The sequence below is a fragment of the Anomaloglossus baeobatrachus genome, chromosome 5 (assembly GCF_048569485.1).
Source record: "Anomaloglossus baeobatrachus isolate aAnoBae1 chromosome 5, aAnoBae1.hap1, whole genome shotgun sequence".
In the NCBI taxonomy this organism is placed as follows: Eukaryota; Metazoa; Chordata; class Amphibia; order Anura; family Aromobatidae; genus Anomaloglossus; species Anomaloglossus baeobatrachus.
The window spans coordinates 378,553,465-378,567,628 of record NC_134357.1 but is presented as its reverse complement, the minus strand read 5'-3'; positions in this window follow the sequence as shown (position 1 = coordinate 378,567,628).

Here is a 14,164-nt window from a genome sequence, read left to right as displayed (position 1 = left end):
TTGAGCAATCGGGATGTATAAATTATAAATTCCAGCTCCAAATTTGCATCTCCTTGTAGAACACCATACGCCAAAAATGCAGTTTTCATGACATTTCATAGTGGTTTTCTGCCAGGAGATGCAAATTTGGTGCAGAAATCTGGTGCAGACATTTCAGGACCAAATTTGCATCTCCTGGCAGAAAACCACACCAAAACCACAGGGACATTTTGCAAGGAGGTGCAGATTTGGTGCTGGAAATTATACACCAAATACCTGTACCAACTCTGCATCTTTTAGCAAAAAAGGCATCAAAACTGCATCGCTGAAAATCAGTGGTGTAACTAGAGTTTGATGGGCCCAGGTGCAAAGTTCAGACCTTGCCTTCCCCCCCCTCCACCGACACTCGGGGTACGGGTTAATGACGCTGGCACTTGGCTCTTTCCCTCAGCACCCACGTTGTATAGCAGAGCACGGTAAAGCTGGGTGCTGAGGGAAAGAGCCTTTTTCCCTCAGCACAAAACTTTCCCATCCCATGCTTTTGTCTTTGTCCCCCTTGTATACAGTTCTCCAAATACAATAATGGCCCACACATAGCCTTCCATATAATATAAATGGTACAAAATAACCCTTTATATATTAGAATGCACTCCCATAGTCCTCCATGTATTATAATGCCTTTCCCATAGTCATCCATGTATAAAGTAGCCCTTACAGCGCTCCATATATTATAACGCAACTCCCATAGTCCTCCATGTATTATAATTCACCCCATAGTACTCCATCTAATATACTGCACCCCATAGTCCTCCATATATTATAATGCACCCCATAGTCCATGTATAAGGTAGCCCTCATAGTCCTCCATATATTATAATGTAGCCCCAGAGATCTTCATATTGCATTATGCACCCCCTTAGTCCTCCATATATAATGCACCCCTATAGTCCATGTATAAGGTGTTCTTCATATTGCATCATGCAGCCTCATAGACCTCCATGTATAATGCAGCCCCATAGACCTCCATGTGTAATGCAGCCTCCATAGACCTCCATGTGTAATGCAGCCTCATAGACGTCCATGTGTAATGCAGCCCCCGTAGACCTCCATGTGTAAAGCAGCCCCCGTAGACCTCCATGTGTAAAGCAGCCCCCATAGACTGCCATGTGTAAAGCAGCCCCCATAGACCGCCATGTGTAAAGCAGCCCCCATAGACCGCCATGTGTAAAGCAGCCCCCATAGACCTCCATGTGTAAAGCAGCCCCCTAGACCTCCATTTGTAATGCAGCCCCCATAGACCTCCATGTGTAATGCAGCCCCCATAGACCTCCATGTGTAATGCAGCCCCCATAGACCTCCATATGTAATGTAGCCCCATAGACCTCAATGTGTAAAGCATCCCCAATAGACCTCCATGTGTAATGCAGCCCCATAGACCTCCATGTATAATGCAGCCCACATAGACCTCCATGTGTAAAGCAGCCCCAATAGACCTCCATGTGTAATGCAGCCCCCATAGACCTCCATGTGTAATGCAGCCCCCATATACCTCCATGTGTAAAGCAGCCCCAATAGACCTCCATGAGTAAAGCAGCCCCAATATACCTCCATGTGTAAAGCAGCCCCCTAGACCTCCATGTGTAATGCAGCCCCAATAGACCTCCATGTGTAAAGCAGTCCTATAGACCTCCATGTGTAATGCAGCCCCCATAGACCTCCATGTGTAATGCAGCGCTCATAGACCTCCATGTATAATGCAGCCCCCATAGACCTCCATGTGTAATGCAGCCCCCATAGACCTACATGTGTAATGCAGCCCCCATAGACTTCATGTGTAATGCAGCCCCATAGACCTCCATGTGTAATGCAGCCACATAGGACTTTAGCCACCGTGTATTCACTGTTTAAAAATACCAAACAACAAGTCCTCACCTCTCCTCGTTCCCACTCTGCTCCATCCTCACCTCTGTCCTCGTTCCCACGCTGCTCCGGTCAGCGTCCTCCCATACTGCGCTCTGCCCTCTGCAGTCTCAGCACTGGCTGCAGTGCAGTCGCACAATGGTAATGGTGACGTCACCTCCCTTGGCTGCACTGTGACGTCGAGCGCAGGCACAGGGGAGAATGATGAAGCATGGAGCATGCTTTATCATTGCTGTTTGCGATGACGAGTGAGTGGGACCCGGTGTCGCTGCCGCTGACACTGGGCCCCTCTAACTCATATACCGGCCATGTGGTCTGTCACAGAAAAGCGCAGCTCCTCTCTCATAGAGAAGAGGCGGCTGCTGATCTGCAGGCAGGGCCCCTAAGTCTGCAGGCCCGGTCGCGATGGCGACCTGTTATGATCCGGAACCATGGAAGATCACAATAGATCATTGACAAAAAGGTTACAAGAGCATTGGCAACTAATCTGGCCACCATCCCCTTACTAACCATCAACACCAGAAGTAGCTGAGGGGTGAACTAACATCCTATGCACCGCATAGCAAGATGAAAAGGCTGGAGGGCTACAGGACAATGATAACCGGCTCAGCCTGCCAGGAGGTCAGGGTTTAAATAGGCAGACAGTTAGCAATGGAAACGCCCATTGCTCTAGCACACCTGGTCTCTGTCCAAACCATTCCTGGCCACAAGAGGGAGCCTCACAGCAGCAAAAGCATAACTGACATTCACAACAGTACCCCCCCGTCCCTGAGGAGGGGTCACCGAACCCTCACCAACGCCACCGGGTCGCTCAGGATGAGCATGATGGAAGGCACGAACCAACCTGTCCGCATGAATGTCAGAAGCCCCAACCCAAGAGTTATCCTCCTGCCCATAACCCTTCCATTTGACAAGGTACTGAAGCTTCCGTCTACAGTCATGGCCAAAAGTTTTGAGAATGACACCAAAATTATATTTTCACATGATCTGTTGCCCTCTGGTTTTTAGTTGTGTTTGTCTGATGTTTACATCACATACAGAAATATAATTGCAATCATATTATGAGTACCAAAAGGTTATATTGACAGTTAGAATGAGTTAATATATATGTCATTTGTCCTGAAACCATAACCCTCGTACTCAGGGTTTTACACCACCATCAATTCATAACCACAAAGAACCATTAGGGACGGTGTTTAACCTAAAAAACTAGACTTTATTGAATCATATAAAAACTATTAACAAACACATGTGTCAAACAAGAGATATCAGACTTATCGCACTGGACATGTCAACATACCAACGTTATCACAGTAACCTCCACACTGCCGTCTATATGGCAATATTCCTCCAATTGCCTGTGTCTATATAGTTAAGGCTTGCCTACAATCCCTGCAATAACCACTGGGTATACATCCGATTGTATAGTTTATGCTACAATGCAACAAGCTAATTTATTATTACTGCAGATGATATTATACATCCCGGATTCATGAAGATTATTACTAAGCCCAGATGGGTAATCCTACTGAGGTATTAAGATGAATCTTTAGTGATTCCATTGCAGGTAAAGTGACGAGCAGTATAAACAACGTCTATGCCTTTAGACAATTACCTCCAAGGAGTGGCTGGAACAGACTACGGCAAATGCAGAGATTCACTGACCTGACAATAGTGTAAATTGGCGTGACCGTCCTTTATCCCGACGCGCGTTTCCCACTTCTTCAGGGGACGTGTGTTTGACACATGTGTTTGTTAATAGTTTTTATATGATTCAATAAAGTCTAGTTTTTTAGGTTAAACACCATCCGTAATGGTTCTTTGTGGTTATGAATAGAATGAGTTAATGCAGCAAGTCAATATTTGCAGTGTTGACCCTTCTTCTTCAGGACCTCTGCAATTCTCCCTGGCATGCTCTCAATCAACTTCTGGACCAAATCCTGACTGATAGCTGTCCATTCTTGCATAAGCAATGCTTGCATTTTGCCAGAATTTGTTGGTTTTTGTTTGTCCACCCGTCTCTTGATGATTGCCCACAAGTTCTCAATGGGATTAAGATCTGGGGAGTTTCCAGGCCATGGACCCAAAATCTCTATGTTTTGTTCCATGAGCCATTTAGTGATCACCTTTGCTTTATGGCAAGGTGCTCCATCATGCTGGAAAAGGCATTGTTGGGCGCCAAACTGCTCTTGGACAGTTGGGAGAAGTTGCTCTTGGAGGACATTCTGGTACCATTCTTTATTCATGGCTGTGTTTATAGGCAAGACTGTGAGTGAGCCGATTCCCTTGGCTGAGAAGCAACCCCACACATGAATCGTTTCAGGATGCTTAACAGTTGGCATGAGACAAGACTGGTGGTAGCGCTCACCTCTTCTTCTCCTAATAAGCTGTTTTCCAGATGTCCCAAACAATCGAAAAGGGAATTCATCTGAGAAAATGACTTTACCACAGTCCTCAGCAGTCCACTCCCTGTACCTTTTGCAGAATATCAGTCGGTCCCTGATGTTTTTTCTGGAGAGAAGTGGCTCCTTTGCTGCCCTCCTTGAAACCAGGCCTTGCTCAAAGAGTCTCCGCCTCACAGTGCGTGCAGAAGCACTCACACCAGCCTGCTGCCATTGCTGAGCTAGCTCAGCACTGCTGGTAGTCCGATCCCGCAGCTGAAACAGTTTTCAGATACAGTCCTGGCGTTTGCTGGTCCTTCTTGGGCGCCCTGGAGCCTTTTTGGCAACAATGGAAGCTCTCTCCTTGAAGTTCTTGATGATGCGATAGATTGCTGACTGAGGTGCAATCTTTGGAGCTGCGATACTATTCCCTGTTAGGCCATTTTTGTGCAGAGCAATGATGGCTGGACGTGTTTCTTTAGAGATAACCATGGTTAACTGAAGAGAAACAATGATACCAAGCACCAGCCTCCTTTTAAAGTGTCCAGTGGTGTCATTCTTACTTAATCATGACTGATTGATCGCCAGCCCTGTCCTCATCAACACCCACACCTGTGTTAATGGAACAATCACTAAAACAATGTTAGCTGCTCCTTTTAAGGCAGGAATGCAATGCTGTTGAAATGTGTTTTGGGGGTTAAAGTTCATTTTCTTAGCCAATATTGACTTTGCAAGTAATTGCTGTTAAGCTGATCACTCTTTATGACATTCTGGAGTATATGCAAATTGCCATTTGAAAAACTTAAACAGTAGACTTTGTAAAAATTAATATTTGTAGCATTCTCAAAACTTTTGGCCATGACTGTACAGCGACGGGAATCCAGAATTTTTTCAACCTCATACTCCAGATCCCCTTGTACCAAAACAGGGTCAGGAGGCGCTGCTGCAGGAACTGTTGGCTCCACATGTCTCTTCAACAAGGACTTATGGAAGACATTGTGAATCTTAAATGACGCCGGCAGAGTCAAACAGAATGATACAGGGTTGATAATCTCCGAAATCTTATAAGGTCCAATAAATCTGGGTTTAAATTTAGGAGACGGAACTCTCATAGGAATATTTCTAGAGGACAACCACACCATGTCCCCCCACTGTAAACCGGGGACCAACAGTGCTATACCGGTTGGCAAATTTTTGGGCAGTTTCTTGGGATTGAAACAATTTATCCACTACCTGCCCCCAAATCTGCTGCATTCTGATTACCACTGAATCCACCCCCGGACAGTCAGACGCCTCAAGCTGCCCTGAGAAGAACCTGGGGTGATACCCAAAATTGCAGAAAAATGGAGATACCAATGTGGTAGAGCTAGCCCTATTGTTAATGGCAAATTCAGCCAAAAGCAAAAATGAAACCCAATCATCCTGATCCACAGAAACAAAACACCGTATATAGGTCTCCAGGGTCTGGTTAGCCCTTTCAGTCTGACCGTTGGTCTGCGGATGAAACGCCAAGGAGAAAGACAGCTGAACACTCAATTTGGAACAAAAAATCCTCCAAAATCTGGATACGAACTGCATTCCTCTGTCAGACACAATGTTTTCGGGAATACCATGCAAACGAACAAAATGTTGGAAAAACAAAGGCACCAACTCTGATGAAGACGGCAACTTAGATAGTGGGACTAAGTGGACCATCTTGGAGAATCTATCACAGATTACCCAAATCACATTTTCTGAGAGACGGGAAGCTCCGAAATAAAATCGATAGAGATGTGCATCCAAGGTCTCTTAGGTACCGGCAAAGGCAATAATAGCCCACTAGAACGTGAACAACAGGGTTTGGACCTAGAACAAACTCCACACAACTGCACAAAACTACGGACTGTCATGATTCGCCTCCCTATCCACACGGCTAGGGGGCGGAGCCTTCTCTCGGGCCTCACTTCCGGCCCCTGGATGCCTTAAAAGCTGACACTTCCAGTGAACCAGCGCCGGCTTTAAGCTTAGCTCTGCTTTGCCTGTGATTGCTGGTCCTGTGAGTGATATCCTGATCTGTCTGTTCCTGTGCCCCCGTGCCCTTGTCTGTGTTCCATCCCCTGGTCGTCCCTCCTGTCCTGTGTCCCCCCTCCTATTTCCCCACTCGGTTGCTTCCTCCGGTACTGACCTTAGCCTGACTTTGACTTCGCTTCTGCTCGCTCCTCCGGTCCTGCTTCTGCCCGTACGGTGTTTGACCCAGCCTGTCCGACTATTCCTCACATACCCTGCAGTTCTGCCTCTCAGCTATGCTGATTAGGCAGTGCATGAGAACGCTGTGCATTTCCTTCCTGGTTCTCATTGCTCTGTGTAGTGTCATCTGCTGCAGAGCTCTGGCTCCCCCGGTGGCAGCATTACACGGACATCCCGGGACAGGGAAGGCCACCAAAAAGAGCAGCTCACAAGATCCTGCAAGAAAATGCCGGGATGACCCACCAAAACAGAGCAATGAACCTCAGAGACAACTCGGTTTCTCCATTGGTCCGGGACAAATAGTTTCCCCGCAGGACATCTCTCAGGTTTATCCCCCTGAAATCCCGCCAGTGCCAACCGCAGATCAGGCGAAATGGCCGAGAGAACTACACCATCATTCAGGATAGTAGACAGCTCGGCAACCTCCAAAGAGTCAGCACAGAAACTCGTAGAAAGGGCATCGGCCTTAACATTCTTGGTGCCCGGCAGAAAAGAGACCACAAAATTAAACCGAGTAAAAAACAAATCCCACCTGGCCTGCCGAGGATTCAACCTATTGGCAGATTCCAGATAGGTAAGATTCTTGTGGTCCGTAAGCACCACAACTTGATGTCTAGCCCCTTCCAACCAATGTCTCCATTTTTCAAATGCCCACTTCATAGCCAATAATTCCCGGTTGCCCACATCATAATTCTGTTCAGAAGGAGCAAACCTCCGAGAGAAAAAGGCACAGGGCTTAAGTTTACCCAAAATAGAGTCTCGTTGAGACAGAACAGCACCTGGTGCGATCTCTGAGGCATCTATCTCAACTTGAAATGGGCGAGACCCATCAGGTTGCTGCAGGATCGGGGCAGCAGTGAACCACCTTTTAAGCTCCTGGAAGGCCACAATTGCCTCTGGGGTCCAATTCTCAGCATCAGCTCCCTTCTTAGTCAAATCTGTCAGAGGTTTTACATTGCTAGAAAAATTGGCTATAAATTTACGATAAAAATTCGCAAACCCCAAAAACTGTTGCAGGGATTTTGGATAAATCGGTTGCACCCAGTTGTAAATAGCCTGAACCTTAACCGGGTCCATTTTGATAGCAGAGGGAGACAAAATGAACCCCAAAAATGAAATCTTTTGCACCCCAAAGAGTCACTTTGACCCTTTAACGTACAGTGCATTATCCTTGAGTATCTGCTAAACAGCCCGTAATTGCTCAATATGAGATTCCCAATCATTAGAAAAAAATCAAGATCTCATCCAAATAGACAATCAAAAATTTACCAATAAGGTCCCGGAAAATGTCATTCATGAAGTCCTGGAAGACGGAGGGGGCATTAGTGAGCCCAAAAGGCATCACTAGGTACTCAAAATGACCCTCAGGAGTATTAAAAGCCGTCTTCCATTCATAACCCTCCTTAATACGGATGAGATTGTACGCCCCTTAAGATCCAGTTTCGTAAAATATTTGGCACTCCTCACTCTAGAGAAAAGATCAGACATCAGAGGCAAAGGGTACTGATATTTGACCGTGATTTTATTAAGAAGGCGGTAATCAATACAAGGTCTCAACGACCCATCTTTCTTAGCAACAAAGAAAAAGCCAGCACCCAAAGGAGAACTGGAGGGCCGAATGTGCCCCTTCTCTAATGATTCCCTGATGTATGATCGCATGGCACCATGTTCGGGCACAGACAAGATGAAAATCCGCCCCTTGGGAAATTTACAATCGGGCACCAACTCAATGGAACAGTCGTAGTCCCGGTGTGGGGGCAGAGAATCAGATTCCTGGTCATTAAATACATCACGGAAATCAGACAAGAAAGCCGGAACATCAATTGTCTGAGCAGACGTGGACGACACAGAAAGGTCTTGATGCACACCTTGACAACCCTAACTAGCTACCGACAAGGACCTCCAGTCAAGGACTGGATTATGGGTCTGCAACCACGGAAATCCTAGTACCAAAGTATCATGTAAATTATGCAATACTAAAAATTTACAAGTTTCCTGATGCGCTGGTGCTACTCTCATAGTCACCTGGGTCCAAAATTGAGGTTTATTTTCTGCCAAAGGGGTAGCATCAATGCCCCTTAAAGGAATAGGAGTTTGCAAAGGAACCATGGGGAAACCACAATCCCTAGCAAACCCAAAATCCATCAAATTGAGTGCTGCCCCTGAGTCCACAAAGGCCAGTGCAGAAAATGAAGACAATGAGCAAATCAGTTAGACAGACAAAAGAAACTTTGGTTGCAAAGAACCCACAGTAACAGAACTAGCCAATCTCCTTTCACGTTTAGGGCAGACAGAGATATTAGGAGAAGCGTCTGCACAATAGAAGCACAGTCTAAAGGGTACTTTTACACACTGCGACATCGGTAGCGATCTTGTTAGCGAAGTGAAATTTTCGATCGCTTACGAGATCGCTAGCGATGTCGCAGTGGGTAAAGCACCCTTTAGAGAGGATCCTATCACATTCCATAGGCTCCAAAGGCTGTTCCACAGGCACAAAATCAGCAGGTATGTTCCTGCGCTCATGTAACCGCCTATCGATCTGAATGACTAAGGTCATAGAGGCATCAAGACCAGAAGGGACGGGGAATCCCACCATTACACCATACTTTATCAGCAATACCCTTCCGAAAAAGAGCCGCAAGCATGTCATCATTCCATTTGGTAAGGACCGTCCACTTTCGAAATTTCTGACAAAACGTTTCTGCAGAATCCAGACCCTGCGTTAAGGACAACAAGGCCTTTTCTGCTTGGTCCACAATATTGGGTTCGTCATATAAAATCCCAATGCCTGAAAGAAGGAGACCAGATCACTGAGAATCGGATCATCAGACGCCAAAGAGAAGGCCCAGTCCTGAGGGTCACGCAGTAAGGAGATGACAATCTTGACCTGCTGTACGGGATTCCCTGAGTACTTAGAGCGCAGGTCAAAAAATAGTTTACAATTATTTTTGAAGCTCAAAAATCTCAACCTACCTCCTGAAAAAAATTCAGGAACGAGAATCTTAGGCTCTGCAAGGGGAATCTGTGCAAGATAAGACTCTAAATGACGAACCTTAGCATCAAGATGAGCAACATGCTCACCCAATTCATCCATGCTACAAAAAGATCTTCCACGGAACCCAAAGGAAAAGAGGAAAAAATACTCAAAAAAAACCAAAATTTCAACAGACTTTTTTTTTTTCCCCCCCTTCTTAAGAGTACTCTTTAAATTGTAGGCCGGTTATACTGTTATGATCTGGAACCATGGAAGATCAGAATAGATCAATGACAAAAAGGTGACAAGAGCATTGGCAACTAATCTGGCCGCCATCCCCTTAAGGGGGCTTTACACGCTGCGATATCGTTAATGAATTATCGGCGGGGGTGACGGTGTTTGTGACGCACATCTGGCGTCATTAACGATATTGCAGTGTGTGACAAGTACGAGCAACCTTAAACGATCGCAAAACCAGTCAAAATCGTTTGCCGCGGAGAGGTCGTCCTGAAACTAAAAATCGTTCTCTGCTTATTAGCGATGTTGTTCCTCGTTCCTGCGGCACCACACATTTCTGTGTGTGACACCGCAGGAGCGACGAACATCTCCTTACCTGCCTCCACCAGCAATGCGGAAGGAAGAAGGTGGGCGGGATGTTACTTCCCGCTCATCTCCGCCCCTCCACTTCTATTGGACGGCTGCCATGTGACGTCACTATGACACCGCACGAACCGCCCCCTTAGAAAGTAGGCGGATCGCTGGCCAGAGCGACGTCGCAGGGCAGGTGTGTGTGATGGGTGTGAGCGAGGTTGTGCGTCACGGACAGCGATTTGCCCGTGTCGCACAACCGATGGGGGCGGGTACGATCGCTAGCGAGATCGCAGCGTGTAAAGTACCCTTTACTAACCATCAACACTAGAAGTAGCTGAGGGGTGAACTAACATCCTATGCACCGCGAACCCAGCCGGAGAACTAGCTATCCTAAAGGAAGGAAGGATGAATAACTCTCTGCCTCAGAAATAGACTGCAAAAGGTATAGCAAGCCCCCCACATTCAAAGACTACGGTGATATAGGAAATACAATACACAGATGGAGGATAGGATTAGCAAAGGTGAGGCCCCACTGACTAAATAGGAAAGGATAAGAAAGGGGCTGATGGTGGCCAGAGAAAAACTGAACCCTACAAAAGCCCAAATACCTAATAGTACAAAAAGGTCCTCAGATCGCACGATCTGCTCTCCATCCTATATCAGGTGCTTTTGTCAAACCAATGAACAGAAAACAGGAACAATTACAAATTCAAGAAGCAACAAGCACATCGACTTATAGGAGCAAAAATCCAAATATAGCTGCAGGGAGCTTCCCAGCAAAGCAACAGAGAGGGAAGATTCCTGCATGCAAATAAGCTGAAAACAACCACAATAATTGACAACCCAGATAAGAACAAAAGAACAAAACAACATAAGAAAGAACCAAGCACTTATCTGGGGTAGCTGTGGTCAGAAGCAAGATGAAAAGGCTGGAGAAGCAATGATAACCGGCTCAGCCTGCCAGGAGGCCAGGGTTTAAATAAGCAGAAAGTTAGCAATGGAAACGCCCATTGCTCCAGCACACCTGGTCTCTGTCCAAACCATTCCTGGCCACTAGAGGGAGCCTCACAGCAGCAAAAGCATAACTGACATTCAAACCAGCGACCTCTGCAACTGCGGTCATTACGCCCCTGTTGAAAATACCAGCACCAACTGTTGGCTTTATCTTGGCTGTGTATCAAAATTGGGAGCGAACTGCAGGTCAATTTTTAAATTATTTATTTACATAATTTTAAAAAAGCCGCATAAGGTCCCTCGTATTTTGATATTCAGCCAAGATAATGCACACAACTTGGGGCTGCAGTCTGTAACCATCTGCTTTATCTGCGCTGGGTATAAATATATGCGGGACTCTATGTCATTTTTTAAATTTGTTTATTTATTTTTACACCACTATAGTGACACAGATGTGACGCCCTGGCAAAACCAGGTAGTCACAGAGGACTGTACCCCCCCACCAAGGGTGCAGGAATCGCTTCCTCCTTGGGATTACACACACACACCCCCACATGGTGCATATGAGCAGCTGCCCCTCCCCCCCAGTTGGAAGCTGAAAAGAGCAGCAGGGGAGGAGTTCAGTCAGTCGGAGGAGAGCAACAGAGCAGTCAGGAGTGTGTCTCCTGGGCTGCAGAGAAAGGAGCAGAGCGGTCAGGGGTTGTAGCCCCTGGCCTGCGGGAACAAGTCAGGCACTAGGAGGGGACCCGAAGTGGACCGGGGTAGGGTAGTGGCCCTCCGGCATTGTGAACGGGAACCTGGAATAGTGCAGGGAAGTGGACTTCCCTCGTTCCAACCAGAGGAGCTAAGCAGACGACAAGGTGCAGTGCAACAAAAGAGGGCTCCTGCTCATTGCACCGTGTGTGGGACCAGCAGACCCCTCCAAAAGGCTCCCGATCACCGGCAAGTTGGTTTACAAAGGACTCTGTGTTTCCTGACCACACAGATCAGCTTAGCTTCATCCAACACCAAGACAACTGAACGGTGAGGTTCCTGCTCCCTGCAATCCCTGCCAACACCACAACTCCCAATTGGGCCCCGGGACTACACCTCCCCTACCGGTGGAGGGGATTCCACCTTGCTGCCCCACACCACCAGTCCCGGGCACGGTCCCCAGGGGCAGCGGCGGTGCCACCATCTCATCACCGCAACCCACGGGTGGCGTCACGGACAATCTCCCTTACCTAATCCCCTTTTTGCTGTGGAGCCTGGGATCACAGACTGGATCACGCCACTGTGATACCTACAGAAGTGACCCCTTGGCCCGGATCTGAGTATCCCTTATCCCTGGGCGACACACAGACAGTGTGCGTGATTCCAACCAATTACAGACATTGTCACAGTGGGTGGGGGCGTGGTCTGACTGCAACTAATCACAGACACTGGGACTGAAGGTGGGCGGGGAAACAGTGAATATGCATGAAAGCTAGTGATCGAACCCCCAAGCAGAATTAGAGCTGCGGGGAAGGTCGGTAAGTTTCACTGTCCTACTTTATTCTTTCTTTTGCAACCCACGTAGCCCTTACTAACACCAATTTATAACATGTAAGTTGGGGTCCCTCAGACTTCTATGGGGTTCAGCATTGGGCTCAAGTTTGGCTGCCGAACGCAATTTCTTTTTAGTTCGTGCTTGTTTCGCAAACCCGAATATCCACAGGTTCGCTCATCACTATTAATGACTCTTTTGTGTTCCTTTGCAATAGTAATGTGCCCCTCTGAGCTTTTATACATAAATAATGCCCCCCTATAGATATCTTAAACATTTAAGAAGCAAAGCTGGCCCAGATTCCAAGCTCACACCATGCTCCAGCAGTCCAGACTAGCTTCAGTGCAATGCTGACAACTGTAATAAACAGCTTGTTAGCACTGTGGCTATATTTTAGGGAAAGAGCAGTAAACAATAAAAAATACAGTTTTAAAGTCTTCCAGCTTTATGACAAACTATTGGTGGCAGAGTTTTAAGGCACCTTGTTATAGTTTGTGAGCAGTGGCATAACTAGAGTCCGATGGGTCCCAGTGCAAAGTTTGAGCCTGGGCCCTCCCTACATGTTGGTTAGGTTGATGGGGCGTCGTAGCGTTCTAAATCCTATAAAGACATACGAGTTGCCCGCGCTCCACCTTAATTGTGTAGTACTGATGCCATTCTGTACTAATTTTCCCCATTCTGGGCCACTTCCTGGTAAATATGTCCCCCATCCTGGTATATAACCTCATCATGGTTATATCCAGGTATATATGGCCCATCCTGGTATATATGTCCCCATCATGGCCCCACCCTGTTATATATGTCCCCATCATGGTCCATTCTGGTATATATGGCCTCATCGAGCTATATATGTCTCCATCATGGCCCCATCCTAGTAAATGTCTACATCATGGCCACATAATGGTGTATGATCGCATCATGACTATATCCTGGTATATATATCCCCATCATGTTACCATCCTGGTATAGATGTCCCTATCATGTCCCTATCCTGGTATACATGTTCCCATAATGGCCCCATCCTGGTATACATGTCCCCATAATGGCCCTATCCTGGTATACATGTCCCTATAATGAACCCATCCTAGTATACATGTCCCCACAATGGCCCCATCCTGGTATACATGTCCCCATAATGGCCTTACCCTGGTTTATGTCCCCATCCTGGCCACATCCTGGTACATATGATACTCCTGGGCACCACACACAGTAAACAAAAAATAAACGATTATACTTACCTTCCCCCCGGCTTCCCTGATGTCCTTCACCAATGATGGCATGCCGCAAATGACCAGCGTGTAAGCAGCGCAGCGCATGATGTGACTGTGCGCCCACTTACAACGTGGTCAGATACCGGGTGTCGGCATATTCTCTGCTCCCCATACCCTGGATCATGGGCGTGAGGAACAGTGAATATTCATAGCCTTAATCGGCGGCTGGCACATCGCAGTGCAGGGACCCAACGAGTCTCTGTGCTACAGTGTATTTTAGCTGAATGCATGCCCTCAGACGCACATCCAGCTGAAACAGGCGCTGGGGCAGGCGGGTCCCCTGTACTCCTGGGACCGGTCAAGATTGTTGCGACCACGATCATTACGCCCCTATTTGTGAGTC